Here is a 27917-nt window from a genome sequence, read left to right as displayed (position 1 = left end):
ACTGCAACTGAATACTTCTTACCTGACAATAATCATAGTTTGCACTGCTCAATGCCCTTCTGTTTTATCTAAAATACCGCAAGTAAGTACTCCGAGTACCGGTCGGAGTACTGCGGTGCAGGTGAAGTTTCTACTTCACCTGTTGCCCTTCTGTTTTATCTAAAGTACCGCAACTAAGTACTCTGAGTACCGGTCGGAGCTCTGCAATGCCAGGTGAAGTTTCTGCTTATAAAAAAGTGTCTGCCCAAAAGCTTGCTTCGGTACCACGAGCTGCAACAGGAAGCCTGATGCAGAGGCTTTAAGAGCAAGCTCCATGCTTTGAATGTTGCTAAGCATGCGCGCTTGTGCAGTGCAACTGTCGTTCAGGACAACGTGCTCATTCTTGGCATTTCAGTTTCACTTGCACTTAAAGGGATGTTGAACCGAAATCTGGATTCCATAAAACACGGCGGCAAAAGCGTGTAACAAGATGCTACAAACACTGAAACATCACTCATACAGCGATATTTCGAATGGATGACCTTATTTTTAATAAAAAGGAGGCGCATTTGACAGATTTGTTTGTCTTGTTTCTCCGAGAAGGAGAGGGAACGACCTCGCGTCTTCTCCGCCTCGCCGCCTTGAGGGGGCGAAGCAGAGAGAGGAGAAAACGAGATATCTCGACGTCACGCGCCTCATCGGCCTCTTTCAATCTCAACCTCTTTCTCCAAAAATACGGCCGTCCATTCGAGATATCGCCTTGTGACTACGAGTAGTGTTTTAGGGATTGTAGCGCCCCACCTACGGCTTCTGCATCGTTTTCTGAAATCCAAATTTCGGTTCACCAGCCCTTTAAAGGGAAACGGAGTGTGGCAGCGATGGGATGATTTCTTGTGTCAGCCGGAGTTGCCTACCATTACCACTGTAGGGCAGCAAAGGCTACAGGCATGCAAGAGCGACTTTGCGAAACGCTTTCGCAGAACAAGAGCTTGCGATAGAGCGTGTACTAGCTCGCACTTGTCGCCTTCGACCGCGCTGTCACCCTGGCAAGCCTTCGGCAACACCTTCAGAATGCCTGCATTCTTCAAGAAAGCCACAATGTTATGAATATACCACAACAATGCCTAGCTTTTATTTTTTTTTTTTAAAAAGAGCATTTCTGAAACTTTGAAAATGCAGCAGTGCACGCTCATTACCTTCGGTACTGCTTAGTACGTGCTCACTCACGCTCACCTTATCCAGGCTGAAAAGCTTGTGCTCGGACGGGGCGTATTGAACACTGGTGGTGTCTTTTGACTGAAGTAATATACAAAGTATGAACAGGAGTGATAAAGAAACACAACATTTAATGCCGGTCATCTCCACTTTTAAAAAGTATCTCAACGTGAGATTAATTTGACATTTCGTAGTAAGGGTGATGAATTCCAGACAGGGTGACACAAACCGTTTTGATAAAAACGTAAAAACAAAATGTAACTACTCCATACAGGTGTCTAATAGTTTGATGACTAGGAAACAACACGGAGGACTAGAGAAATGTGATGAATATAAACGAATAAAGCTGGTCATGAATTGAAGCATACTTAGGTATGTGAGCCACACAACTTGCAGCTGCCATCTCAAGAAAAACAAACAAAGCCTTTAATGATTTCGAAAATCGGAACAATCCTGGCAGGAGTTTCACAGACTTTGGCGATTGCACTATGTGATCAGCAATCAGGCTACAGGTGTTTTCTTGACTGTATTAATCACCTTGATTGCAACTGGCCGTAGCTGTGAGTAGATTAGAATAAGACAAAGCCTCTCAAGAAGGCAGCTCGTATTGTACGTCTTCTGGCCATGGGCGAAGCCGAAAAGCCAGTAGGCCGCCATGACCACAGTAAAGCCTTCGAAAAGCCAAATGGTTCCCTCCTGCATATAAAAGCAGAATTGATTCAGTCAGAGAATAATAAAGGCCGCACTGATGAGTATGATTTTAAGCATGAAATGCTTTTAGCTCCCGGCCACCAAACTGATGACATATCTTGTCGGGAACTAACGCCAAAAATCACTTCAAAACATCCCAGGTTTCGAAGTTGACTTTTGCGTTGGTTTTCTTATTTGAAACCGGCTTTGAAACCTACTGGGTCTCGAAGTCAGTTTTGGATCAGAAAGGTGTGCACTAGCAGGGTTCAAAATTTGCTGTCAAAATTTCGTTTCCTTGAGACAAGGAAACAAAAAGGAACATACACACCATTGTCTCAAAACCAGCACAGCATACAGCTGTCATTTATTTCCACAAGTCTTCTTCCTTGTCATCCCACACGCTACACATGCTATGGAACCTATTAATTCCGAACTATAGCTTTAAAAAAAATATCCAACATTCAAATTACTTTTTTGTATGCCATCTCACTACCGAATTCTAAACCAAGAGCGCATCATTCGTTTAAACCGTTTGAAGCAATCGCCTGACGAGGAGCCCAATGTCGTCACGCTTTGACGGCGCACTTTAGTTCACCTTTCTGCCGCCGTCTTGGGGGGGGTCTCAGGCACCGTCCCCGCGCAAATATTACCACAACTGTTTAATTGATTGGTGCGGCACACAAACTTCTGTTCGGGCTGGAACTTGGTCAACAGTGTCTGAGATGAGCCCGACGCCCATTTTAGATGTCAAATAAAATTTCGAAATTGCTTTTATGGTCTCTTTAAGAGTTTGAATGCAGGCGTCTGGAATTCGCAAAATTTAGTGGCCGCGATTATGTCCTCTGTGACCGATTTGCAAAAATAAATGGTTTTACAGTAATGATTCAGATTGTGATTTATTGGGAATTAACCAGTGCTGTTAATAACATGCTCTGTATTGTCCGCTCTGCTGGTGTTTTTTCTGCCGTCATTGCATCCACGCGGCTTGAGAGTGCACTGCTTTATGCGACATGTGGCACGCACACACCGTGGCACTCCACTTCATAGCGTGGCATGTGGTGGCAGCAAAAGCCTCTGCCAAAAACATGCTAAGCACAGTATTTGTGGCGGCAGAAAAGATACAAGGCTATTATCTTGTTCCCGAGAGTATAGTATGTTGCAGGTTAAGACGGTACGGTGAGGGGAAGAAGCTCCATCTACACTCTTTCCACTTTAGCAGAAAGGATGCTATAGAGAGAAGAAGGAAACCGCCAATCGTGGCAAGCAAACCCTTTTTGGACTGGCAGAAGTGATGGGAGACGCCAGGCAGTGTAAACAAAGGGAAGGGGGGGGGGGGGGGCGGGGGGGTGGACTGCAAACGTGTTTACCAAGAATAAAAAGGGGGAAGAGTGAAAAGAGGTATTCTTCTGTAGATTCCTTTTTCTCCCGGAGCTGTGAATGTGCCATGGCCGGACTGGGCTCAACTCAATGCCCCAAATCATATTTAAAAAAAAAAAATTATTGCCGGCAGAGTTTTGCGGACTCCTAAAATGCCTTTACGGAGAGGTTCCACAAACCCTCTTTCCAGAACCGTTGGCCTAGATTGCGGGCATGGGCATCTGCAGTACGTTTTGCAGGAAAAGGAGGGGGAGGGGGGGCAAACCTCGTTTTCTTTCAAAGTTATAGGTTTGAAAGCTACACCCCTTCAGAATAATCCCCCCCCCCCCCCTTTTCCGCCACTTTGCTGACGCCCATGATTGTGGGCACCTCATCACTTACAAAATGTTTCCTAGGACCCATGTGTAGAAAGTAAGCGCCACCATTCAAGCCCCTGTCATGACTACAGTGCAGACATATCACAATAGCAGGGAAGAACAATAAATAATAATGGACAGTCTGACCGGAAACAATATTGGTACAGTTTCAGACTCGCCGCTCAGCTTGCCAGCTGAGCCAGGCTAGAAAAAACGAAATTGGCAAAGTCAATAAGTTGCAAGTATAAAGATGCAACAACAAAACCCTACTGGAGTTCTTAGAAAATGTTGGGGCCGTCTTGTCAATGGAAAAGGCACTCAGTAATTAAATCCAATACTCTTTCGGATAGCGAGATTGATATCGTGGTAAGGTGGGTGCTTGTCCCAAGCTCTTGTTTTAGCACCAATGGGTGTCAAGTTACACACAGCCAGAAAACAAATCAGCATAGCCAAACGAAGCAAAGGACAATCGCATTCGTAAAATAGCCGATGTTCCATATTTCAATTAGTTTTTGATCTCACTCTGCGCAGCACACAATTCATAGCAGACGATTGTCCCTTTTTGGCTCTGTTCGCAGATGACTTGCCAGTCTGTTCGTCGTTTTGTTTCTGTCAGAGAATGATAACTACCTAGTAGCAAACAAACTCATTATTATTCCCTTATGTTAGCAGACGATGCGTCTGGTAGCGGTTTTTTATAGCGAGTTTGTTTCACACGCACTGGCACCGTTCGAGTTCTCTCCCAGAATGCATCGCACTCGCAGAGTGTTGCACGGAGAACTGGACTCAAACAAATTCGCCAAATGCACCAAGTGCGGAAGACTGATGCTGCCGCCATCTATGTTGTAGAAAGAATGCCGACCTCAAACCGAAACTGGCGCCTTGCTGTTCGGAGTGTTGGGTGGGAATGCGAGAGTACAGTCGCTACCAACAATTATCTACAAACGTTGGTCACTGCAGCCTGTAGTTTATAGTTGCGATGACTTCAAGCAACTCGGCTGTCATAGGGATAGTTACAGACAGCGTAAATTTCCGCAACCAGCTGTCTACAAAGCAGCTGGTTGCGATCTTTCAATTCTCATAACCGTTTACACTGAAGAAAATGGATGATGCTGTCCAAGCAGAAGCTTGATCCATTTGAGTATGGCATTATGCATGGACCACTGAAAGGGTACGCCCTAAAACTAGTCTGCTGGAATACCCAGCAAAACTTTTCGATTTCGATCGTCATTACAGGTTGATCAGATATTAGCTTCGGTGAGGGCGTCAAGAACGAGAGCTTTCTCGAACAAAATATGACGGGGCAAGTTAGCTGAAGTAGGTAAATGTTAAACATGATGATGTTGCCCAAGCCTCGGGTAAAATCACTAAATTTAGCTTTCTCTGATGCTTATTGGGCAGTCAAAGTTTCGGCTGGGGCAGTTTTGTCGACAAATGTTCAATTTTTCACCCGCACACGTTGGTGATAAACATCTCGGGGGCCGCTGATGCATTTGCTCTGAGCATTTCTTTACACACTGGTATATTTCAGCGTTTTTACCGCAACAGAGCGACTTAAAACCTCCAAATAAAGCACGGTTTGTCAACTGCTTCCTTCATGAAATAGGAGACGCTCACAGTTCAAGCTCGCGTTTGATTCCGTTGCCCGCGGGACGCAATTTCTATCAGAAAATCTACTTTTTTTCCTTTCAGTTCCGCGACACATCGTAGCAGACAAACTTTCGTCATCTGCTCCAGCACCTTGCCGGCCTAGCCAGAGCGAGGCACGACGGGATTGCATTTTGGCGCAATCTCGATTTTCTCACTGCAGCGAGTGCATGCAAGCGTGGGGTGTCAGCAATGAAACGAACTCGGAGAGTGCAACCACTCGTGGAGTGCCGGCTGAAACGAACCCGCTCCACGCTGCGAGTGGACACGCGTGGGCACGAGTGCCGTGAAACAAACTCGCTAATACTTCTTCAGTGCAAGCCGGTTGAGACCTCAATGACCAAAATCGGGCTCTCGGTGAGATGGAATGGCAAACTGAGAATGATTTCATGACCAGGGGCCAAACAAATAACAGGTGCATTGTATGGTGAGAGTATTAGCACCGAGAAGTTTGGGTGGCGACCTTTTACAGCGAGCCGGGGTGACGTCATGCTGAGGACAAAATTTACCCCCTCACTCGCCCTACAAAGGCCGAGACGACGTTAGCTGTCGGCATATTACTTTCGTTTTTTTGTTTTTTTTGTGAGCATTTTACGTAGGAAATGTGAATTATTATATGCGGCCTTATTGAGGTATGGTCTGTAGCTGCAGGCGAAACTTCAACCAACATTCCGAGCATGGTTTCCAGGGCAGACAGTGCATGAATCACAGCTGGTATATGAAAAGGAAGAAATGCCACCACACTTGCAGGAGCATTGCAATATATTTACATCTCGCACAATCAACGCTGCTGATGATTTGAATAAATTAAGAGGTTTTTTCAACTTTGTTTCTAAACAAAAACGTCTCAGCGAAAAAGCTGCACTCTGCTCGAGCAACATGTTAAATATATTCTGGGCCATGGGGAGAAAATTACCAGTGAGACCGCCCAGAGGCCTTTGACTTAAATGCCATTTGTATGCCCGCAAAGCGGGGTCTGATGTTCTCCTAAAGCGCGAGACAAATGGACGGCAGAATTGTCCGATCCGACAGTCCGAACGCCGCTCCGAATTGAGACACACGCACACGCTTCCGACCTTGCAAGCGACACAACGATCCGTTCGGCTCCGCCCAGGAGATCCAACTTCCAAGCACTCCAGCGGAGGTCCGCGTTCATAGATCTCTGGTCCCAGATTGATGGTTTAGCTCGCACGAGCGAAGCTAGGAGCTCGTTCTTGTTAGCGCGTGCATTTTTTGCCGGGGCCATCTTTCTCGAATGGATCAGCGGGATCCACGCGTCCGGCTTCCCGTTGCCCGTCCCGTTTTCTTATTCGTCCCGACAGACCAAGTACGTCATCATGACGTTCGCGCTAGCTGTGCTGTCATTGGCTGGACGCATCCGACAATCCGTCCGCCGTGCGAAACTATCTGGCGCGTTTGACGCATGTCGGATCGCCGATCTGATGCCTGAAGCGACCAAATTTTTCGGATCAGGCAGTAGTACTGTCGGATCGGACGTCGGATCGGATGGATTTTTCGCGCATATGTCTCGCGCTTAACTCATGAATCTGCAAAGAACAGAATTTCAGTGTCTGAAACACTTACACCGCCGCTTCCACAACCCCTTGCACAACCGCCTTATATCGTGTGGAGGCGGCGGGGGGGTTCATCGACGGAGTTGCCTCCACCGATAGCTTTCCATACTTATAACCCAATTATAAAGGTAAACGTGACAAAAACGGTTGGAAAAGCTATGAAAATTCTGTCGGCATAAGTCTCACCCAGCGCCTTGTACACTGGGTAAACGAAGCCCCGCTTCTCAACGTGCTTACAGCTCACAACGGCCGATGTTGACGGTGCCTTTCTTATCCTTAGTCTGACTGTCCATGCTCTCTTTAATCTCGAAGTTTTCGGGTGGTAGAATATGATACCAGCTTTTTTTTGGAAATTGCATGGCAGCGCTGAACAGTTGGTCAGCATGATCACAAACCTCCGATCGTGAGGAAACAGGCGCAGGGAAGCCAGCCAGATGCCAGAACGCGAAGCGGAGTCCGTCACCAGACGTCACGGTACACCTCACCCAATCAAGACGTGGCGACCGCAGCGACACTTGTGTTTGTTCTGAAGACTAATAGTTCGCCGTGCAAGCAATACCATTGATCTCCACGACAATTTGCTGGATCGCGTGTCTCCGCTTGGTCGTTGCAGCTCAGGTGCGGCCACTGGATGGCCGCTTGGGACAAAGATTATCAGTCAACCTTTTGGAGCGTTGCGGAGGCTGGGCGGCAGTAAGCTGAAGACATGTTTTCTGCTCGTTCGTTGTCATTTACCGAAGAAGTTTGTTAAAACCCCGAACGGTGAAAATTGCATTTGAGAACACGTGGAAATTTTTTACGAAAGCTCAGCACCGCAAGAAAGAGGGGCAACTCGTCTAACGCAAGTCTTATTGTTCTGGCGGCATGATCAAAGCTTCCTTGGCATGCCAAAGTGCTGCATCTTTGTCTTCGCACGCTTGAATACCGATCAAGAATTAACGCCGTGTGGATTTGTTTTGTGAGTGCAAAGTGCATGAAGATGCATGTGCCTCTGCAGCAGCATTTTACTTTACTCTTACGACTGTATTTGTAACTTGCGGCACTTGCAGTCCAGAAACGGGCATGATCCAGTGGCGACAAAGGAGGGGTAGGAGGCTATGGCGACGGCGACAGATTGCACACAACCATATGGACGGGCCACGTTTGACAAACTTCAGATATCGCCGCTTCATACTTTTGCCTTCGAAAACCTACCTTCTTCCACAGCATTGCTCTATTTGTGCTGTCATGTGATCCATTTGAGTAGATTTGGAACATAGCCATGGTTAATACATAATAGAAACCACCGATTTCGTTTCCTATTGATAGCAACTCGCTGGAACAGCTGGGTGATAGAGAAGACGCCTATGTGCGACATACCTTCAAAGCTCTGCCATGGCATCGATTCTATATAAGTATTCAAGCGTGAAAAGGCACAGAGACGCAGCAGTTTGGCAGGCCAAGGAAGCTTTGATCACGCCGCAAGACCGGCAAGACTCGACGTTCGACAAGTTGTGCCTTTTTCTTGCGGGGCCGCGCTGTTGCAAAAAAATTTCATGCGTTTTCAAAGGAAATTCTCATTTTTTACACATTGCGAGCGTTTGGCGCTCCTTTCACTAAACAGAGGGGAGCGCCGCTGGAGACTGACACTCGAGCATGCTCTTCGTGCTCCGAGCATTTCTTGGAGCACAAGTGACTTCTTTGCGCTCCGTGATGTCACGTCCACAAACAAGATGGCTGTGCTATTGTTGAGATTGTTGAAACAAAAGGCGTAGCCGGACAGCTGCTCCTTTTCAGTCCATTAGTGGTTAATCCAGCAGGTAAAAACAATTTGATTTGAAAGCCAAGACAGCAATTAGCATTCCGGAAAAGGTTTGTTCATGTGCCTTGCCTGAGAACAAAGTGATCTATCGAACGAGCGTGCTGATAGCTCGGCGACAGAAAAGTTGCCGAGAAGACAATTGGACGGCTGCCCTTTTTAAACTGCTTAGTCCAGCTGCAGCGAATAAAGATACTTAGATTGGAAAGCCGAAGCATCAGTTAGCATTGCGGGAAAGGTTTGTTCGTGCATCTCGCCTGAAAACGAATTCATCTATTGAACGGAAGGTTACCGACAGCACAGCGACAGAAAAGTTGTTGAGATGAGAAGACAGTCGGAGCGCTGCCCTTTCTAGGATGCTTTGCCCAGAGAATCAAAAGATACTTCGAATGGAAAGCCGAAACATCATGTTCATGTCTCGCCTGAAACGAATTGACGTGCTATCTATTGAACGACAGTGTTCCGGTATCGGCATAGCACATCAACAGCTTCCATCGCATTCCGTCTCGCTGCAATACGGAACCACGAAATATCTGGCAAGTGTGAGGGTTTCGTGCGTCGACAAACGGGTTCAAGAATGTTGTCTTTAATTCAAATATAAACAGCTTGCACGGTCAATAAATAGATCAGCCAAGGTGCCTTTCCCCGCACGTGCTCGAAGCGAGTCTCCAAACCTCTCAGAAATACTTAAACGTTCGTAGAAACTTCATAACGTCGCCGTCTCTTTTACTCTGTACCCTGCCGCTCTACACTGGCTTTAATTAATTTACCACCGAAATAATTTTGGCTTCTCCCACCCGTATCCACGGGATGCCAGGTTTGTCATAACCGTGTGGTGGGAAGGAGCTTGTGCGGCTCGTCAATAGATTCGGTGTGTCGCGCTCCTGTACGCCATGCGCCGTTTAGTTGCTGTGCCTGGAGTATGAAACTCGGAGTGTCAGAGTAGGAGTAAAGGAGTGTGGACTTAAAGGGGAGCTGCAATCATACTTAAGCGTCTACCTCTTTTGCGGTTTCCACGTCTCTTTGGGTTCGGGCAAGCCAGCGGGCACGGAGAGAATAACTAAATATCAGTGAGTCATATTTTAACCGGACGACGCGGAAACCTCCTCCACCTACGAGGGCCACCCGCGTTGCCGAAAGCGCGGAATATGTGACGTCTTTGATCCTGGGCTTACTACTGGTCAGAGCCGCTAAAAGCTTTTTTTTTTAGTCGATACACAATATAAGTGTCGCGAACCGTTTCAATTATGTATGAAAGTAGTTATTGTTCAGTATTTTAGATCAGAAAAGAAACAAATGCAGTTTATAAAGTACGGAAACAAGAAAAGACCCGTCGACAAACCCGCCACCAAGCGGTGAAAAAAACGGCGCATACAGTAAAACCTCGTTATAACAAAGTTGAAGGAGCGGTCGTAATTATTTCGTTATAACCATTAGTTTGTTATAGCCAATGTCCATTTCTTCCCACTATTAGCAAGCAAGGGGAATTATGATTGCTTTGTTATATCCCGTTTTGTTATAACGAGGTTTTACTGTACTAGAAAGGCGTAGTGGGATGAGGCTCCGACGAACAATGGGCTTAGAAAGGTCCCGGATGTACGCAGTGGCGCTGCGGTCTAATACCGGCTCGAGGATCCGACCGGTTCCGAGCGTTCCCAAGGCTTTCGGCGCAAGCTTGGCTGGCGATTTGACCCTTTGGCGGTATGGCAGCGCGAAGTGGCTCCCGTTCTGAACTGATCTTTACCCCGTGTTTGCCGTCGTTTGTGGCCAATGAAGTGTTATGCCGAATTAGTCTTTAATCACGCGGCAAATGCAATGCGAGCTGCCCTGGCCGCCCGCTTCATACAGCCTAGTCAACACGTGCTTTAGTGGCACCCTCTCGAGCCGTCGACACTGAGTGCGGCAGCCGTGAGCGCTCGATGAGCTCACTACTTCACGGCCACTCAAGCCAGGACCTACGACGTCATGAAGGATGTTATTTTTTGCTTGTTTTTGTAAGTCTAATTTGCCTATAACTTTTAAAGTAAAGCGAAATTTGAGAAAAGAAAAGTTTCTTTAAATTACTACGTTCAGTGCGCTCAGGTTCGGTTCAAATTAAAAACCAGTCAAAAAGTTATTGCAGGGCCACTTTAACGCTCCCAATGACGACAAACGAGCAAAAAACATGTCTTCAGCACGCTGCCGGCCAGCCTCTGCAACGCTCCAAAAGGTTAATTTTCCGTGTCCCAAGATGGTCGTCCGGCAGCCGCAATCACGGAGCGGGGAAGCGCAATTTAGCAATTGTCGTAGAGATCAGTAAAAAAATATGGAATGCATACCCTCCTAGCATCCATCAGGTAAAGATAAGCATTCTGTGCAGTCTATATGCCCATCAATATCAACAAATGTAGCCATTTGCAGGCAGTCGCATCCATTCGAAGATCAATCTGGCCTTCGTCAGGCACCAGCTTTCGCTCTCAGCACACAGCCACTGTTGGTGGGCTTCGAGGCTGCTCGCATCTTCACCCTCCACAGGCGGGGCAGCCCCGGTCTGTAAATGTAGAATATGAATATGGCAGGTATTATTTGATAACACTTTATGTTTTGGCCGTGTAAAGAAAATCTGCATTCCATTTTCTAACATATCTGTTATGGAATAACAAGGTCAGGTGGAACGGCTCGAGTTCGCTGACTGAAAGACAGAGGGCTTAGCCTGAACCAATATCCTAGCAGCCTTCGATATTGGTGTGGGGGGAGAGAAGGCTGAACCTTTAAAGATGTCTTCAAATGATTCTCTAATTGCCTAACTCCAAAGTTTCAGGCTGCTGCACTTCAATATTCTGAACTTTTTCCAACATATATTTGCGCTGTCGCTAACCATGTTCCATTTGCCAATTTTTTACACGCCCCTTCTCCTCCAATCAGAACAGCACGAGAGTCCGCCGTGAACAGACTTGGCATCATCGTGTGTCATATATCTCCGATGATTGCCTTCCCCACTAAGATGCATTAAAGCCAAGGCTCGAGCACAAGCTCATAGCATCGCTAGATGGTCGCACTGCACGAACCCTCGTGCAGCTTGAGTATCTACTAGTACTGGTAAAAGCGAGCGAGTTGAAAATGAATACTTAAGGCCACGGTCCCACTGATAGTGGCAGTTTAGGTACTTTTTGGCAGGTCATTACTCATCTCCTTTTAAATACTGTTTTTTGGGACTGATGTCATTCGAAAGGCAGTGCAATCCTCTTTCATTTGATATTATGCATGTGTTGGATTTTACTGTTCATGCGCGTTTGTAGCGTTGCGGATATGATGGCGCGGACCCTCACTTGCTCCGCTAGTTCATGTTTTATGAACGATCCATTAAAGATAGCACGGTTCCAATATAGCAGTTTTGTTAAGATGATGTCGGAGCAGAATGTAACGATACACTTTTTTGGTATTTGCACTACTTTGTTTTTTTCATCCCTCCAAATATTGCTCTAAAATTGTTATTTTTCAGCACAAATATGTTTTTAATGACAAGCGCTAGGGCAATGAAATTAGCTACAGATGTAGTGCTTATAATTGGTAATATGCAGAAAAAACTTTAATGTTGTGTACAATTTTTTTGTTGAGATAGTTTATATCAAACGTAGCACTTTTGTGTGCTTCGAGTCATGGTACTTCAAATGCCGCTGAGGAAATAATTAAGCTATGATAAAATCTTTTATAACATTTAGAGCTACAATGGTTGCCCAAGAGGTGGACGATGGATTTTTTTCATTTTCAAAGTCATAACGCTCTAGGAGCCCTTCAAACTTACCTGTTTTTGATGCATATCTTTTTTGGACATCAAACAGATTTATTGGCATCTAATAGCAGTATTGTTAGGAATAGATACACATTGCGATGTATTAAATTTTCACAATGATCTTGCTTTGGTTTCTTAATAGGTGTAGAGCTTAGCTAATTTTAAAAACAATTAAAACTGTTTGGGTCTTTTGTTGCGCTACCTGGCGGATGGCAGACAAACTGCTGATTTCTAGTGTTCAAAAAATTTCCGAGGGCGGCGTTGGCTTCTGTATCATCATCTATCTCCGTGTCTTTTTACCTTCACATTTAAAAAATATATTGGAAGATTTACTATCGATAAATGAATGGTTTAAGTACTGGGTCTGATTAATAAATCTAAGACAAATAATTACACACGTGTAGCGTGATATAGTCTATTATTCGATATGACTGAAATCAGTAAACAATAAAGACGAAGAGGAAAATAATACACCCGAGTTCACTTCATGTCTAGAGTCACTAAATGAGCTTTAAAGTATCGGCAATCCGTTCCCCAAAATTGTTTTGGCCGCCGCCATTTTGGGCCTTGTTCAGAGCAAACGCAACTGCCGATCGTCATGATTCAAAAGTACGACTTCCTCAGCATTAGATGCGGTGCTAGGAAGCTTATGCAATATTGCAATGCTCTGTCGCGGGTTGTTTAAACATTTGTGGGGTACGGAAAAGCGTTTCCTGTGATTTTAGATAAAGCTTCAGGTAACTGGCAACCATGATTTTAAGCCACAATATGGCCAAGTGTCGTTACTCTGAACCGCAGCTAATTTATACCCCTGTTAGAAGGGTATTACACGGGCACATTTAACCGCGGTTAACTCAACTTAACTGCTGTTGCGCGGCACCACAGATACCGCACTATACTCTCTGACAGCTGTTTCAGAAGAAGTGAAGAGCGCGCGCGCACGGCTTCGATAGATGCTCAAGATGCTCAAGCGCACGTTCGCCCATAGCTTTGACTGCATCGCCGCAGAATGTTGTCCGCAAGTATTGTGCGCTAACTGTGACTTAGCGTAACTGCAGTTAAGTGCGCCCGTGTAACAAGGGTATTACACGAGCACCCTTAACCATAATTAACTCAGCTTTAACTGCAGTTACGTGGCACCACAATTACCGCACTATACTCTCGGACAGCTATTTCAGAAGAAGTGGAGAGCACTCGTGCACTGCTTCGATGTGTGCTCAAGATGCTCAAGCGCACGTTCGCCCATAGCTTTGACTGCATAGCTGGAGAATGTTGTTGGCCAGTATTGTGCGCTAATTGTGGCTTAGCGTAACTGCAGTTAAGTGCGCCCGTGTAACTGGCACAAGTGGGAACAATGAGGAAGAGGCAGGTGTCAAAAGGTAGTGGCTTGTGGAATCCCCGGGGCTTACGTCATGGCCCCTCCAGGTATTACAAGCCTCTTGAACAAGAGCATGAATAGTGTCATTAAATAAGCTACGCGTCAGAGTAGCGACACTTGGCCATATTGTGGCTTAAAATCATGTTTTCCAGTTATTTGAAGCTTTATCTGAAATCACAAGAAAGGCTTTTCCGTCTTCAACTTTAAACAGTGTGCGACAAAGCAAAGTAACATTACATGAGCTAATGCTGAGGATGCCGCACTTTTAAATCATGACGATCGGCAGTTGCGCCTGCTCTGCACAAGCACCAGAATGGCGGCGTTCACAACACTGACGGGGAAGAGAGTGCCGATACTCCAAGCGCAGATCATTTATTTGCTCTAGTTCCCGCAAAACTCCTTCTCCCTGATTGAAACTGAAAGTAAATATGAATAATACACTATTATTATAGCTTATTTAGTTGTAACCAACTACACATAATGAGAGGAGGAAGCGGCCGGGTAGGAGAAACGCGGGTTTTATGTGCGACCGTTCTAACCGTCTCGAAAGAGAGAACGCGCGAGCATGCGCTGGTTTAAAAAGAGGCATCCAAAGAAAGAGGCGGCACGCTGTGCTCTTTGTTATTATGCGTCTAATTGCCAATTGTTGTGTGTATGTTTATACAGCCGGAAGTTAGTCCGCCTTAGTGGGCGTCTGACTCTCAGCTGTAGATGAGCAATTTAGCCAGTGCGGCACAACCGCAAACCTGGGGTTTTTAACGTGCACCACGCAGTAGTGATACACACGACCGCACGCCGGTACGCTGCTCTTCCAGATCGAAACGGGCAGAAGCGGAATGGCTACTGCAGCGCGAGCTTTCGCTCCAAGTGCTCGGAGCTGGTGTGCGCTAGACCATGCACTCGGCCACCGACCCCCCCCCCCCCCCCCTTCCCCCTTGTGCGTCTATTTTATATACAGGTATAAGTATTTGAAGATCGACGGTGGACGTCGATCGTCTCGAGGTAATGTAACGTAATAACATTATATAAATAATAAACTTCTTGAAGGACTGAACAACTCAATTTCTCAATTCTTGAATTGTAAGATGGCGATAGCCTATTGTACGTACTTACTGTTGATGAAGAGCAATATGAGGTGACGATGTAATGATTAAATGATGAGGCTCTATAAGGACGACGACATTAGTGGGTGTCGAACCACAACGTACAGTGCCAGACTTGTTTCAAGTATCGTGTACCCAAAAACTTTCTTCACCCGCAACAGAATGTGGTAGAATCAATGAGGATGCTGCTTTGCAACTGTACGTAGAACAGGAAAACTGCACTGTGCAGAAGTGCGGCTTATTCGTTAAAAGGGGGGACGGATTTCTAGCAGAATTCCCTGATTGACTACTGGGAACAAATGGCCTTGTTGAGGTAAAGTGTCCCCGTTCCAAAAGATTCTTGAAGCATACTTAAACCGCAAAGGAGTATGAGGCGAAAAATAAGAAAAAGGAGCCTGGTGCGAAAGGTACAAATCACCACCATAGCGTCTACTATCAAATACAAGGGCAGTTACACGATACACAAAGAAAGTTTTGTGATTTAGTTATATTTACACTCAAGGGCATTGATATCCAACGTATTCAGAGAGATGACACCTTCTGGTCAACCAACATAGAGCCTTTTCTACTCAAGTTTTGCATGGAAGGCCCGACTTCCTCTGAAATTCCTTACGTAGACGAGTTGTCCGACCGAATAAACTGCAATTACTCCCGATCTGGGGATCTCTCGATCTTCGTTCGTAAGGCATGGTATCATGAGATCGAGGGGTGTGGCTCTTCGTCCGCTGAATATTGCTTCGGCGGGTGTTTTTACCGTGTAATGTGAGACCGTCGGCGTGCTGCTGGAACAACAACCTGGCGATTCTTCACTGAACTGCTTCTTCCGTAAGCTTCAAAAGGGCTTTTTTTTTTGTTTCGCACACCATCTGTTCTGCATGCCCGTTAGTTGCAGGATGGTATGGTGCACTAATGTGATGCCTGATGCCGGTTTTTTTTTTTCAAGAACTTGTTTATTTTGTTTGAAGCAAGATTTGGTGCGTTATCAGAGAAAAGTATTTTCGGTAGGGCAAAAGTAGGTAAAAGAGACCGTAGAACGCCAATGACGTGTTTGGACGTCGTAGCAGGCATCGTGTAAACTTCCAGCCACTTAGAGTAGGGTGTACTATCTCAAAACGTCCCATTCGCATTTGAACCTTGCACATCTCGTCCCATTCTCATTTGTTCCTTCTCGTTTGAACCTTCTCATAAGATCCGAATCGTGCTTTTCGCAACTGGGCCCCTTCTCATTTCGCCCGTTATCTGAAAACGTCCCCATTCGCATTTTGACCGTGCGCATTTCGTTCCATTCTCATTTGGTCCGCCTTGTTTGAACCTTCTCATAAGATCCAAAGTGTATTTTTCGCAACTGGACCCATTCTCATTTCGCCCGTTCGCGCTACGACCGAATGGCACTAGTTCGGCATGCTTCTAACGTCGTTATGCCTTCGCGGCTTTGTTGATGAGCATTACCTTGCTTGGGCCCTCAACATACCATCAGATATATGTTATGTGTAGAGGTAGGCACTGAGAATCGTACAATGACGCCTGCTTCCCTTACTCTAAGCAAACGAGAAAACAAAAGCGATGAGTATTTAATTTAGAAACTTTGAGCAGAAATAGCGTACATAATTGCAGTCGTTCTCAACCATTGATGTATCGCGGACCCCTTGTAGAAAGGCAGAGATGATGAAGGACCCCGTTCGGGGTGCGGGGAATAAAAAGGTATAGGTTATCATGATAATGATTTAATAAATGAATATAACTAATCGCTAGTGTGAAGTAGACTTATCTCATTGACATACACACGAGGGTACCCACCCGAAAATTTGAACGTTTCTTCTCAACGTGAAGAAAAACAACTAATATTGTCGTGCTTGACTGTAGAGACAGGGCTTCGCGGACCCCTAGGATGCCTTCGCAGACCCCCATTTGAGATCACTGCATCATAGAAGTGGTACGTGGCATTGTCCCAAGTCGAGAGACCTCAAACAACGTGACATTTCGGAAAATGATCTGGCTGCGATAAGTAGTTGGTCTGTTTTATTGTCAGCTATTAGCCTTTCACGACGAACTCGACCCACTGCTAAAATCCTTAGCACAGAAAGCATGCCTGTAGCGTGGCACACACACATACACACAAGCGCACAAAATATATCAATGTATTTATTAATAATACTCTAAAAACGATTTTGGTATGAAAAGAGTCAAGTGCGACGGGTGAAAGCGAGATATTTTTGAGAATGCCTGTTTTGAAAAGGGCCAGGGGAGAAGGGCGGAGCGAGAACGGGCCCAAATGAGGAGAGTTGAAATGCGAAGGGCGAAACGGGAAAGGGCCAAATGCAACAGGCCCAAGAAAGAAGATCTTTTTGAGAATGGTTGTTTTGAGAAGGGCCAAGTGAGAAGGGCGAAACGAGAACGGGCTCAAATGATAACCACCCCTTAGAGTACGCATCGTCCATGACTCCGCAGATGCCGATACGTTTCGCCGCCCACCGATTGAATAATGGATCGTTTTCAGCTACTGTTCATGATGGCGTTGGACTCAAGGAAGACTTCCAGTTTTTCCAGAAAGTTAGCCCAGGTGCCAGGACTTTTGTCAAAAGCGGTAAGTGTTCGAAACGTCGACAACGTCGGTAGCCACGTGTTGTGCTTGACACTGGGCACTTACCATTCGCTGAGAAAAAACTTGCTTGTTCGTCTGCCACGAGTCGTCCGATATCAGGTCATCACCGCAACACCATCTCCCGACAAAAACGCATGTCCATAGTTAGCAATCACGTGAACTTATAAATTCCCGAACGCTCATAACTTGCCGTCGCTAAACGCCGTTCATTCATAGCGTCATCATTGCAAATAGACGTCTTCCCATTTCTTCTGATGGTTTTCATCATATTCCTCCTAAGCTGTACTTACAACATTATGTGTGTCGGTGCTTCCGAAAATATTGCAACGGCGTTTGTTTTCTGGGAACTATAATGTAACAACCTTTACAACAACTTCCGGACCCCGTGAAACACAATATTTCGTGACGTTATTTTAGTTGTCGTTAAAATGGTGAGGTAAGCACCGTAAATCGCGACTTCACGTCCGCTTCCACTTTTGTCTTGGAAGATTGAGTCTACCGAGCGTGCATTCCTGCAGAAGAAATTTTCATTGATAAAATATTAACACGTCAATCACCATTTGATTCCTTCTTGGTAAGATTTGTTGCGAAAGCCCGTTACAACCGCCGAACCGCATCTCCGCATACATCCGTTTGCTGGGCCACGCTACTTCAGCTAGCTGAGCAGAGCTGGCAGCGGCGCGAGCAAGGCCACGAGGGGAACGTGATGGTGCTCGAGCCATCCCACTGTGAACCAATGTTTCGGCCACCCCACGGGTGCGTGTCGCCATCTATTGGTTGAACTAACGCCTTGTTCAAGATGGCTGCCGTGGGACCGCAGCCTTAAAATCGAAAAAATAAAGCGCGAGGGACAACCACAGGACAACCACGTAAAGCCTGGTTCAAACAGTTGCGTTTGACCGCGTTGCGGCTGCGAGAAACCAGGACATCCCTGCTGCTTATATCGCGTGCCAAGATGATTCTTTGAATTGGAATCCAAGCTTCATACGAAGCACAGATGTGCCGGTGACTCGTTTTCGGTTCTAAACGCAACGCAGACAAACACACTCAAACGCAAGTGTCGGAACCGACCTTTACGGTACAGGCTCACAGTAAAGCTGTGAGCCCGAACCGTCTCCCACGTCTAGCCTTCGCTTTAGTACATCTCAGGATGAGACGGAATGTATCATAATAGAACCGATGTGGTCTCACCATTCTCAGCAGAAGTGCGTGAGTAACCGATGCTATTTTCGTGGTCGCTTGCACGTAAACAACCAAGGGGCTTGTACACAACGCCGGCATTCATCTGGCTTGAAAACAACTTGAGCGTTGGCTTGGCTTGGATGTCAGCTGCCCATTGTGCTTACTTTAACTTCACGAAATCCTCTAAATTGAGCAGGCTGCTTCTTGACTTCTGCTGTCGGCGCGTATGTCTGCAATTCGGCGGTTTCCGAGTTCGACGACTCGGAAATCATGGGTGTACCACCGCAACACCCTCTTAACACGATTTCGGTTGCCGTAGGGTGTAAAAAGGATGTACGAAGGGTGTAGGCCTTTCCGTACACCCTTGAATATTAAAAAATCATGTAAAAATGGTGTAGGAAGGGTGTGAGCTCGGAAAAACACCCTTTTAACACGAACATGGGTGTTGAAATTTTTAGTGTGTACCATGCTGTCGGATATCGCGATCCTGGCGGTTGGTCGTAAAAATGGTGTCGAAAAGCACGAGCTAACGCGAGTGTCGCTGTCGTCGCGCGTCCCAACTCCTGGCTGTCGAAGCTTCCGTGCACTGTCAAACTGGAGAGCGACCTGCAGCAGAACAGGCGTCTGCTACATCCAGCCCTGCTGCAGTAACACCGCCAGGATCGCAACCGGCGACAGTAGGACGCTTCTAGAATCTAACAAGGCAAAAATTGAGGGCACACTTCTTGGCACGCGGTAAACACACCAGTCGGAGACTCATACCAGGCACCATACTATAAGCTTGCTATAAGTACGCTCGGAAGAAGTGAAACGCGATCTTGGTTTGTCTTTTGCTCGCTTTAAGATTCGTCGCTTCGCCTTCCCTGTCATAGGGCGAGAGCCAATATTGGCGAGAGGTTTTGGCAGCGTATCCCCGCGTGTGTTTTGTGTAGAATGCTCGAAGCGAGTGGGGTCATAGCGTCACATGAAGTCGCAGTGGCACTTGAGTTTGTAGTGTCACATAACGTCACACTGGTACGTGACGTCATGTTGTGAACTGCGTCGCATGACATGAGCGTGCCACTTTGAACCGTAACACTTAGTGGATAAATGTTCCCGCTAAATTGAGCGGTGAATCTTTTTACCCTGATTCAACCAGAATTTCGCGGGAGTTTTTAACCGCTGAAAACGATGGAGACGTTTAAACAGATACCCTAACGGTGGCTATATTCTATAACAAATTATACGATATATTATAAAGATTGTATGCCTACGTCAATTTATTTAAATAAATCTACCGGCTTCTCTAACTCAGAACCACGACATCTCTGCATGCGCTACCGCTTCTATGTGAAATGCTCGATGAAAGTCACATACACATTTCCTCTTCTGCGTGAAGGAGAGGAAAGACAACACATACGGTGACGACAGATAGTGACAATCTGACAAACAAGAGCGCGGCCTTAAACCAGTTTCAGACTTTATTGACGACTGAGGGGTCGCCTTCAGCACTGGTCCCAATGCCGCGTCAACCGCGAGAAAAAGAAAAGAAACACTATAGATAGCGTGCACTCTCAAATCAATAACTATTTGTTTTGTTTATTTTTACTATATTCAGTGGTGGTTCTTGAATATGCATTGACAGAGTGGCGTTGGCGACTGCCGAACTGCTTTGTCGCCTTCCCATTATTTGGCGCAGAGAGAAGAAAGCGCAAGATATTTCAATAGAGCGTTGTATGTAGATGCTGGACGAGCCCGCGAATAATGTTTTGTCACCTACACTTTGTATAGTATGGTAAAGTTCTCGGTATGGCACACTCTGTCAGAAAGAGAGACTGAGAACACTGGTCTCCTCTGCGGCGTGGATTATTCGCAACTTCTTTGCGTTTTAGTGCCATAAAACAAGAGAAAAAAAATAGGCGATCGAAACTGTGCAAGATTCATTATGTTCAACACAAAAACAATATGTGCACGCAGTATACAAGAATAGATATGAAAAGAAACCAGACCATATCAGCCGCCTTCCAATGCAAGAAAACGGTTTGATGAAGGATTCGTCCATTGTAATGTGGTAGTTTTATTGTCGTTCAAGCGACAGCGAGGAGAGCTTCATTGGCCGCTGGAGCGCGAGCGTATGTACAATCAGCGGTAAACAACTTTCACCCGTATAACATCCTCGAACATTTAGCTTGGTTGCTCCGTAATGCGTGAACGCTGAGAGAGAGACAATTGCGCGAATGCAGAGTCATATTTTCGTTCAAGGTCTCATCATTTTGTATTTAATTTAGAGAGGATGATTTACTGAGCCATCGGTAAGAAATACCGGGATATTAATCTGCCCAAACCTTGGGAAAGCGGTTAGAAACTAGCAGTTAAAACATTTGTCTTTCAGGCAAGGTGCTACAAATAAATGAAAGCACAACCTTGAACAAATTCGTATGACTCGTTCAGCGCAAAACGTAACGCCTTATTAAGTAACAAAAATGCAGCATGAAATAAATAAGTGAAACGAAGGAGGTACGGCGGGAACTTCAGACTAGTGGCGTTTGTACTAGGTTGGATTCACGGAACAGGACTAGTCCAGGAAACAAAAATATGTATTTGTGACATTACGAGCAAAGTTGTCCGTCCATATAGTTTTTTCTCAGTGCAAGAAAAGTACTAGCAGTGCCAATAAACTTTCAGTGCCTGGCAAAATATTCGGAAAGCGATGAGCCACCACCGTTGTCATAAATGCGAGATTGCGCCACTAGCCGCGCTACTAAAACAGCGTCATTTGTAGCCTCCACTGTTGTGCCCGCGTACACGCACGGTACCGGAAGTGAACGACCGCCTCTACTCGTGTCAAAATTGCAACGTCTTTACTTTGTTTCTGATATAGTGTTATGGTGTTTGCCCAGAAAACGGGCGTCTTTTCTGAGTCGCCGGCGTTTTCGTGCCAGAAATATTCTATTTCTTGAAACGCGGATCGCATACATTTGAGTAGCACTAAGACGAATTCAGAGTTCAGATTTTCCGTCAGATAGGAAAAATAACCTTTTCACCTAGGTCAGTGTGAACAGGGAAACGTAACCCCTCTGGCTTTTTGTATTTCTTTCTTTCTTCGTTCGACTTTTATTGCACTGCACAGAAAGTAATTCCAACGTATATTCACGGCGAGATCACGCAAACCATGTCGAATGCCGAAGGCAAAATAAACCGCGGCAAATGGCACAGACCCTGCCTAATCTGCCTGGGTGGTACAGTGGTTTCTACTGCTCAATCAGGATCGCACGGTTTATGAGCCTCGTTTGCAATACGAGCTGCGGGGAGGTCGACCAAAGCGTCGATTGTTTGCAAGGGTCTCCGCCTTTTCGCCAGCTTTTCTCCTTGCTACGCGAAAACGTAACGCATGTTCACTTGCAACATGTCTGTGCCAAGGAAGCGTCCGCCATTTAAATTTGTGACGTTCTCTATGGTTTCAGTTGCTCCCTCTCTTTATTCTAGGCACCCTACGCAGACCCTGGTAAGACAGCGCCCTCACGCGGTCGCCACGAACGGTCGCACGACGATCTTGATAGGTCGTTTTGCGAGGCACTGAAAGTATTTAGGAGGCACTGGTACTACGCATGGCCTTCTCTTTAATGAACTCGGAGCAACAGACACTGCATCGTTGTCCACCAACTAAAGTAACAAAAACAGTATGCCTTTTTGACTATCCAAGCGCCTTCTCCAGAATACCGTGATTGTTCGCAATATGTTCGTAAGCTGACCAAATAAAACAAAACAAAAATATATAAAAATTATTTTATGGATCTGCAACCGGTGTTTGTGTGTTGTTTATCGCTTTAGTAGAATCTCGGTGGCATTCAAACTCCAAGTTACATACACCAAATACACGCAAAGGTAATAAATAGTATGTAATACAATCAACTTGTCAAATTAATTGCAGATTGAAACTAAAAAAGGCTTTTATATGTTTATCGCTTTGCATATTGTATCAGTAGCTAACCGCAATTGTCTCCTGGCCCACTCCCGTTCTGTAAATCCAACCTGGGGCAGCCAACCCGAGGTAATATTGACAATGCCGATTATCATCATGACGCACAAAACTTCACACATAAAAGAAATCATCTTAGTAACATAACATTGTTCTGCCCGTTTTGTGAGCGGAATTACAATCCTTACTAGACGTCACCAAACGTTTTACATGCATACCACGCCGAAGTTTTTTTTCTCCCCAGCGCGCGTCTAGAAATCTAGGCACACGTGTAATCACTCCAAATATTTTGTTTCGATCCTAAACAGCGCTTTAAAACGTTAACAAATTAACTTTAAAAAAAAAAAGCAACGGGCCCGCCAATAGCAATATGTTCACATGCATTATGAATTATCGGGTCATCGTTTTTGGGCGCTCAGAGATTTCAACAAGTCACATAAAGAGAAATACGTTGGCCACCAGATATTGTCTTAGTGACCTATGCCCACTCGGCCGATGCCCCTGGGCAACCCATTGATACGATCGACTGCTTCGCCTTTAAGAATGAACTATTGCTAACAAACGTGAGTCGAAGAAACGCAACATAAGTACGTTTGTTCTTGTTTCATGCCTGAGTGCCCATTTTAAGAGTAGCGTCACTTTGAAATTTTCAACTAGACGGTGCGTTGCGATCCGTTTCACTGAAACAATCAACAAATCCATTATGTCGTGTGTACTCTCTAGAGAACATTATCGACTCCCAACTAGACCTATCATCTGAGGTTCAGAACCCCCTTAGCAATATGAGGGAAAGGAATTTTCTTTTTTATATGGTTGTTTCTATAGAACCAGGCGAAAGTACGTGTATCTAAACTTTAAATTACTGGCGGTTTCAATCGAGCTATTGCGGAAGGCGATGCCAATATCTCGTCCAGTCATGACGCACAAAACACATTATTTGTGTCAGCGGAACGAATTGCGAAAGTATTGGCTGTGTCTCGGATTCTGAACAAGTAAACATGATTTAAGAGCGAGATGTGCATGTCAGAACATCAAACGGGTCGCACGACGCCTTCAAAAGACGACCAAGTCTGACAACGTCTATTCCAATAAACGGGACTAGTTACGTTAATTAGTAATGTGCTGTACACTGCACTATGGGTGTCAACAGGCTAGTGAATATGAACCACCTTTCGAGTGTTAGCTAGACTTCTAGTGTCGGATTATAATACCACAATAGCGAAATGAAAGACAGTGACGCTGCTCCTAAAATTGCAACAGGCATGAAGCCTTAGTAGCCGGTTTAGGATCGTCGGGGTTTAACAAGCGTCATCTCAAGCGTACTCAAGCAAAAAAGCCGCTTTTCTTTAGACGTCAGGAAAGAGACCTGTACATGGACAGACGCTGATGAACAACCAGCAGTGAAAAGCAATCAAGGATGCATACAAGGTAATGCCTCAAAAAGTAGATCAACAGCAATAGAGTGTGTTAAGGCCTCCGCAAACTAGAACAACCGGCATCTGTGTCGGTACCCGTCTTGTGCCGAACAGGAAATCCATTTGTCATAATTGTTTTCCTACACCCATCCACATGTGGAAGCCTGTAATAGAATCACAGTTGCGTGGAAACGGCCAGCGGCACAGGATGCTCGTCGCTCCGGTTGGTGGAGGACTTATGTAGACAATTCGCGCACTCTCGATGCAATTTTTCGAGGCAGCAATTAGGCAAGCTTCTTACAGGACGCTGTGCTAATATACAGGGCGGCGTACCTTACATGCAAAGTAAGAAAATGCTGATACCGCATATCATGCAGATACCATTCACGCTTTCTAACCTTTTCTAATGCTGTAAAAATACCTGGAAGGAAAAGAAATTGACTTAGATTTCTGCACCTGCTCCAGCTTTCAGCCAGGGTGTCCATGTTTCAAATAAGTTATGATATTGACTGTAGCAACGTCCAGTAGGAATGACCGTCCGTAAAGGCATCGAGAGCGCAGGAACTCAAGTCACAAACACAATTCTCAATATCTCTACCAATATACAGAAAAATATTTCATTTGTGACACTTAATAGACCTGACAAACGTCCGCTGGGCTTCAGGAAATGCGAAACGCCGGAGATGAATGTCGTTCATTGCGAACAAAACACTTTGCACCGGGCGATGAAGTAACAGACGCAGTCACGATGCTTGACGTTGGCAACTTCATCCTTGCAGTAAACCGGAGAAATATTAGAAGTTCCAGCACGAAACTTAGGACGATGACCCAGAGCTGGGGAAGCCTTTGGTTGATCTGCTTTCTTTTCCTGTGCTGTCTTGTACGATTGGAGATAGTCAGGCCTTAGCCGAGTTTTCTCCTATGTCACACTGCTCAATTCGTTATGAAAAATCTCTTAACACTAGGTTTGAATGATTCGACAATTCATTACATCAAGCACATATATTTGACTCCCACGGATCTGTAGCCCTGATCGGTGTTAGCATTTTTACTTTCGTCTTCCGATGTTGATGATGATGTTTTGACTAGAAGCTGCTGTATGTTGACGCTCATGATCACGACAGCTCTGATCGACCTACTATGGAAAGCAAATCTGCAGTTTCAGGCAGCCAATAATGTAGTTCTGTTAACACGTAGGACATCGTGTTCATGAGGTCCTATCCTCTACTGCAGGATCTGCTGGGTCCAGAAGCCTTCTTACCAAGAGGCTTCCTGTAGACACGTATGATTTCAAAGATCATAATAAGTCTGCGAGGCTTATCCAGGCTTTGGACACTCTCGATGTCCCTTGACGCTTGAGTTGCACAAGATATCTTGCACAGCACAGTGTGTTTTTTACGGTTACATGTACAGTTCATGAGGAGGTATTCAGCCATGGAGAAACCATAAGTTCCAGAAGGTTCCGTATGGTTGTCGGAGACCCGGGCACACGGGGATGGTTGACAAAGGATAATCCGGGTCTGCTTCGGTCGTTGATCTTTGACGAACCATAAGTAGGAATTCAGTGTGTGAAACCAGATGTAGTGTGCATTTTTCATGGCGAAGAAGGGTTCAATTCGTACCGCATTCCATGAGCAGCTCATCTGCACGTAACAAAAAAAAAATGTCAATAAGGCCGGAATGTTAGTAGGATTCCTTCAGCCAGATTAGACCTGTTTCTGTTCACACTATAGAATCACATGTGTATGTGGCCATTATTCTTTTTTTTAAATTTATGCTTCTATATTGTTCTATTTGGTACTTCTTAAGGATAATAATAGGTTAAATTTGAGCTTAAGGCTGATCATTTCAGAATAGTCTGACAAAAAATGCAAAAAAGGAGTCAAATGAAAATTTTAATTGACTTCAGGAATAGAGATAGTAAGCATGACAAGGGACTGCAACTAGGAGACAAAAAGCAAGAACCACGATTCATCTGATTAGTTCAAGTAGTAAGCGAAGAGTGCGACAGTATAATCGTGCATGAACTGCATATACAACTGACATGTTTAAAGGCCTATATTGGCCATGCATTAAAGGAGCTGTGCAACGATTTCAGGGCTTTGCTTAAATTATTGTGGAAGTTGATGCCTGACACTTCTGAAGTGAACTACAATAAATAGATTGCCTGAATATCCTAGTTTTTATTAAAAAAATAAAAAAGATCCAGGTTTTTGCCGCCTCTCAACTCGTACGTCGTCCATCGGGTCGCGTGCGCAGTGACGTCGAGGGGGTAGGCGCGGGGTTCCGGAAAGGTTCTCTCTTTAGAGCCATCAGTGAGCAGCGAGAACTCCTCCGCTTGCGACCGCGTGACGACGTGCTGGCGGGCGCAGCGCGAACAATGTGGTGAAAGGAGGAAAGTCTCATCCGGGTCCGGCCATACCCGTCCCGCTCTCTCAAGGAGGTTGGGCTCTTTACCCCTCCCCCTCCGGCTTCTGGCGGCTATTCATTTTTTCACGGTAGCAGATGGAGCTGATAGTTTTGTGGCGCCACTAAAACTCCGTATAATAAGAGTTTTGTCGATGATACCATGTTTTTCACGCATTTATATATATGTTGGAACGACAAGATTTATAGAAAAGTTACCTTTTATCGAGCAGGTATTCGCACAACTTGCTATCTTTCTACAATATTCCCCATTGACGTCACGCCGCGTGTTTCTCATGGCCGCCACTCGCGGCTGCAGGTCGGGGAATATTCTAAGTGTTGCCTCGCTATTACGCGGCGGAATCGCAACATTTCGATGAAAGGAGGTGTGTTTTCTGCCATTTGTGACACAGTGAACAATATCAAAAACAGAAGATGCCAATTCTTTCAGCGTTGAAATCGTTGCACAGCTCCTTTAAGATGTTCCCATAATGGATTGCAAGAACCGCCCGGATCTGGTTAAGGGTCGCTGAGATCCGTGGGGTTTATTGTCAGAGCACTTGTTTGAGCGGTGCTGTGTCTGAGGCGTCCCAACTCCAGAACGGGTAAGGCTCCGCGGACAAACTGACTTTAGGGCAAGCAACACAAAAAACGTGCCTCATTTGTTCCAACAAAAATGGAGGCGATCTGAAGTGTTACACAATAATGAAAAACAAGCAGGACACCGAGAGAAGAAAAAAAGACTCGCTAACCGCACCAGTACAAGAGGCATTGAATGCATATTGCGCTTGACTGTCAAAGCAATAACGTTAATGTGGCTGACGAAGAAACATTAAGAAACGTAGTAAACAAAGCTCCCTAGTGAATAGAAACGCACTGACCTTTTCGGTCGCTTCAATTGTTCCGGCGCTGCAAGCTGTGCATTTCGTTATTTACCTGTGTCAACAAAAACATGATATCAGTGTTTGCCTCCATGTAGACAGTCTAGATCAGTTACCGTAACAGTGGGATCAAAATACGACAACACACGGACTGTTAATAAAGAAATATGTACAGGTGCAACGGAAAAAGAGTAGCACAAGTGATCGATCACCGGAGCGCCAAAATCGCGACACGCGGCGCTATTGCTCCCGATCGCGCCGATAGTGAGAGTGCCAGTCACGTTCCATATCTCAACGCGGGGCGGCCGGCAGAAAATTGAGGGATAATATAGCTTTGAATATCCGGGTTTTAAGGTTTTAGGATGGGCTGCTTTCTGATAGCCACCCCCGTGTTAAGACATGAAACGTGACTGACACTCTCGCTATCGGCGCGCTCGGGAACAATAGCGCCGCGTATCGCGATTTTGCCGCTCCGGTCGTCGATCACTTGTGTTATTCTTTTTCCGTTGCAGCTGTACCTTTCCCGGTACCGAATATACAGTCTAAAAAAGGGGGTTCATTCGTCCTATGTGCATTTGATATTG

The sequence above is a fragment of the Ixodes scapularis genome, unplaced genomic scaffold, assembly GCF_016920785.2.
Source record: "Ixodes scapularis isolate PalLabHiFi unplaced genomic scaffold, ASM1692078v2 ptg001192l_1__unscaffolded, whole genome shotgun sequence".
Lineage (NCBI taxonomy): Eukaryota > Metazoa > Arthropoda > Arachnida > Ixodida > Ixodidae > Ixodes > Ixodes scapularis.
The sequence above is the reverse complement of the archived record's forward strand: the minus strand, read 5'-3'. Positions refer to the sequence as shown.